Source organism: Ovis aries, chromosome 14 (genome assembly GCF_016772045.2).
Source record: "Ovis aries strain OAR_USU_Benz2616 breed Rambouillet chromosome 14, ARS-UI_Ramb_v3.0, whole genome shotgun sequence".
NCBI lineage: Eukaryota > Metazoa > Chordata > Mammalia > Artiodactyla > Bovidae > Ovis > Ovis aries.
In genome coordinates this window covers 36,807,775-36,812,723 of record NC_056067.1, presented here as the reverse complement: position 1 = coordinate 36,812,723, position 4,949 = coordinate 36,807,775, and positions in this window count along the sequence as shown.

Genomic DNA, 4,949 nt, shown 5'->3' with positions numbered 1-4,949 from the left:
GGAGCAGTACAAGAAGGTACCCTAAAGCCTAGGTTCCAGATCCGCTGTGTTCCACACTCCGTGCTGCAGTCATGCCACAGTAACTTTATTGATAGGAACAATCTCCCATGCCAAACCTAAACAACACTTCTCATCTATTAATATTTATCAAATGGCATAAGAGGTCTGAAATGACTGGGTTGGTTGGCTCAGCCTGAGTTCAATGAAATAACTGCTGTTCCCTTGATGGAAGCCATCTTTCTTTGGGAACTAAGCCTTTCAAGCAGCAGATCTCAGAGATCCTCAGATGAGAAATGTTCTAGATGTGTTTGACAGGCATTCACCATTCCAGTCATTTCTTCATCTCCACTACCCAATTCTAGAATTGTGGCAATAGGAGATTTTTCTTGAACTCAATTACTCCTGAAATGACTCCTGATTGTCACTCTTTCACTCTTCCATGATTTCATGAGCACCCGATTGCCTATATTAAAGTCCTTCCTGCCTAAAATACCTGGAGTGAGTTTTGTTTCTTACAGTGAATCCTGAGTAATACAGGAATTCAAAGTTTGTGAGTGGGTCATTAGATAGAGCTGTGAGAGGTACCATTCCCTTTTCTTCATCCTTGGTTTCCAAACTTACACATGACAGATATGACAGACACAGAATCACATTTTGCTCACTAGTTCAAAGAATACATACTAGTTCAAAGTATCCTATAGGACAGCACCCCAACTTCACAAAGTAGTCTCTGATGTAAAGTTACAACAGAATCTTCAATTGGCCTTCCACCATCCTGTGGGATTTGCATAAACTGCAGAAAATGATTGATATTAGCACCCATTCTTATATTCTTTTATATGTTTTCCTGAACTCCAGAGGCTGGAAAGCTAAAAATTATGTTTCACGAACTATACTGAAACTTCTGGGACACTGAATGAATCTCATGTGCTATATATCCATTGCCTTACTCCTTCAATGTAAATTGAGTTCAGAAATTATGTAACATGTAACAACACAGTAGAAAATAAAACTTTTAGTGACTCTAAACACAGTGGGGCTAACGCACGGCAGACAACGAAAACAAGTTCAAATTCCAAATTACTCTTGCTCCATGATGATACAGTCTTAGCATAGTCTGATGTCTGGCTAATCTCCCTTGAATATGGTGCCATACTGGAAGCCACAGGTAGCTAACTGGGCATTCAGTAATGACAGTAGTCAAGTCAACCTTGATCAGATGACATTCACGAGTGGAGGACAGGCTATCCCTAAGTATGTTTGCAAAAGAAATCTTTCTAATCAGGTTAGTACTAACTTATTATGCAGAGCCACTGGTAATTAAACTTCCATCTTTCTTTCCTACTCAATCAATTGGTCGTAAAGACTTCCCTTTACTATGAGCTTAGAAAAACCTGAGTTAGGTCCCATATACAATACAGCACCTCCATTTGAAAATGTATTCCAGTTTAACACACCCAGATATATGGCTTGGTGAATCATAACACACATCCTGGGCAGCTCAGGTTGAATAGTTATCTGGTATGCCTATAGTTAAACATTTATTCTCTATAAGGACCTTAAAACAAGCTCAGAGATGTTTCTCAATCAAAAGAGCTAGCTACTTGACTACGAGAGCATGACTTTAATCTCAAACCCCAGGGGTATTTGCGGTGCTTCTCCTAATGAGACTTAATACAGTTTTTATGTAATATCGCAGTCTGTTAAGACACTTTAAGTAAATGGCAAGAAAGTATGCTCTGGTAGCGAGAGAAATCCGTCAGGGAAAAGAATGCAGGTGCTGGCAATTTTCAAGTTTCCTTCAAGTAATGAGAGAGTAAAGGTGAGGAGATATGGATGTGGCCCTGACAGCATCTGCTACACAGAGTAAGTGGCCTTTAAGCAGCACAGCCAAATCTAGTACATATGCCTTCACAATGAAGAGACCCACTAAGTTCCATATCTCTTTTTTAATGGTAGAAGGCGCAAACTTCAGCAAATATCCTGAAATTTTCCAAAGCCCTGTACCCTCTACACAATTCACTGGGCAACTCAGGTCTTATATTTTCAGGGATATTGTTCCCACTTTCCAGTTTGGATGCATCTAGAATGTCTGCTATTTCATTTTCTCCAAATTATATCAGCATAAACTCACTAATTTCATGACCTAGGCTGATGTCCTTTGGGATGAGACATTCAAGCTCTCCCTAAACTGAATTATGACTCAAGATCAGAGAGTATACATAACTCTGAGGCAAAATGGCAAAAGTATATTGTTATCCATGCCAAGTATAAGAAAAATGCTATTGGTATCTAGATACAGTTGACCCTTGAACAACACAGGTTTCAACTGCACAAGTCCAGCTATACATGGATTTCTTTTTTCAATAAATAAGTACCACAGTTCTGCATGATCTGCAGTTAGTTGAATAGCAGAGGAAGAACGAAGGGTATGGAAGACCAACTGCAAATTCATATGCAGATCTTTGAAAACACAGAGGGTATTGTTCAAGGGTTAACTATGTATTGAAATTGAAAAACAGATTTGGAAGAACAGGAGTTAAGGTTATGTTCATTGCCTCAGTAAAGACACTGCATGTGAAACACTTGATTTAACTGAAGCTATCACCTGTTAAACTTATTATCATGATAATCCACCAACATTCTTTAAGACCTATTCATACTAGGGAGTTATGTTAAGAAGTGATAAGACTCAATATCCTTGCCATTTTCGAGTGGTTTATGATGACATTTAAAGCTGCAGTTCCCCAGGGACATGATACTGCCTTACATTTAGTCTTTTGGTAGACAAATTCCAGCAACTTCCACTTGGTCCTTTCTGATATATCAGAAGCCATTATGGAGTTCTTCTATTGCTAATGATATATAGTCCAAAAATAAATTCATGAATTAAAGAAATAAAAGAGGGATGCATTTATGGTCCCAATGGGCTAACTATAAGACAGATTTGGATCATATCTCTATCATCTGAATTCCATAAATTCCTTATTCTGACATAAGAACTAGGTTGCATTCTGGGTCCCCAGAACCTTTAGTTAGTCCAGAGCTAACATCTAATAATGATGAAAGGTCTAGGTATTTCCCTTTTCCGCAAGTGTTCAGTCACCCTGGTAAACGGCTCAGGTCCCTTTGTAAAAGATAAAAGATTTTAAAAATCTAATTAAGATGTTACTATAGATTTCTTCCTCTCAAGAGTATCTGATCTCTCCTTCATCAAAAAAATTTTGAACCTGTAAACTTACACACATTAGGACTTTAAAAGAGATTATGACTATTGTCAGGCCTTAGTTCATCAAGCATGCAGTTTTTCTTATTCATATTAAGTAGAATCTAATTGGGCTACCCATCTATTTTAATCCTGTTAATTATCACCAAACACTACAGCTGGTCTAACGATTATCATACTAGCTCTAATCCATATTACGATAACCACATTCCCCTTATCTCTAATACTTTTGAGCTGGTACTTAGGATGCATGGGTACCAGGATGGCAGAGCCTAACTGAATTAATGAAACCCTACTACATCTCCCACTAGCATCCTCGGCTTATAGAGAATGGACACTGCAGCACTCTTCCCAGACCTGGAATACTCATGTATTTCTAAATGCCTAAAGGGAATGTCTTCTGAATCCTCTTGGAGAACCTGGTTAGAGTTAGGCAAACATGATGAACCTACTCCAACTTTTCTAATTTCCTAAGCAGCTGAATGCCTTGTATGACATTAACCACTCTCACTTAAGCTACTATATTGAATCCAGAATTTGTGGTAAGTACATCCATATTAATTCAGCTGAACTTAAAATTACACTCTTTCTTCCATATTCTTTTACCTTCAGAATCTATTTACACATATATTATCTGATTTTAAAAATTAGCAAAATCGTGTAGTTCAACTCTGATGGTTATTATAAGACATGCTGGGATCTGTCTCAAGATACAGGTCTGGGGATGGTGCATGATTTGAGAATGGGCCATAAGGAGGACTGGATTCTGTTTGCAAAGAGGTCATCCCAGGGTTTTCAAGCAACACTGGGCAAGAAGGCTCTTTCAGCCCAAAGGAGACTTGTGGATTTGGGAGGCCCTTACAGTCTGAATCATTCAAATCCTCACCTATATTCCCACTCCCAGTTCTGTAGTTTCACCCTTTTTTCATTAGTACACTTTGACACCAGACAGTGAGTTCAGCTGACTTGTTAATTCAACAATCTTGGCGTGGGAGTCAATCATCTTTTACTTTGAATTTACTCTGTTCTGTGGCTACAACAGAGAAGATACTCTTTTGGTTAAAAAAAAGTCCCTTTCCTAGAGCCAAGAATTTAGAAATTTGAGTCTATTATTCTTTTTCTTTAAATTATCTAGCAACATTAGAATCAACCAGTTCCAGCATCCACTTATTTATCAATTAATATCCTGAGAAGCAAGTAATAAAAATGTATATTGGCTTATTTATGCAAAAAAAAGATGCTTATTCTTAAAAATTATTACCAAGCTCACAAGACTGTCATGAAAAGTAGATACAAGTTTCAAGCTACAAAGCTGGGATTGATACCTAGAATCCCAGCAGAGATCTGGTCTAGTAAGGAAGTCGCTGATGCCCCTGCTGAGCACTGGCCAATGCAGCCCTACCTGAGGCAGTAGACACTGGATACCACCAGCATGATTGCCCCTGCTCCCCAGGAACTCTCTTTCGACAACTGTCACAAAGAATTCCTCACAGACAACTCAACTCTGAATCGGAGGCATCCTGTGGGTAGAACCTGCTATACACACTTGTGTTCTCATAATAAGAAAGACTATGAACCTTCAGTTTTCATAGCAGGAGGCAGCTGTTACTAAAACTCACAACACTGTAGCATTTTCCCATCATAGAGAAGAGATTCAGATAGTATTTATCAAAAAATTCAACCATATCCAATAGAAGCAAACGGAAACAGAAATCAGAAAAAA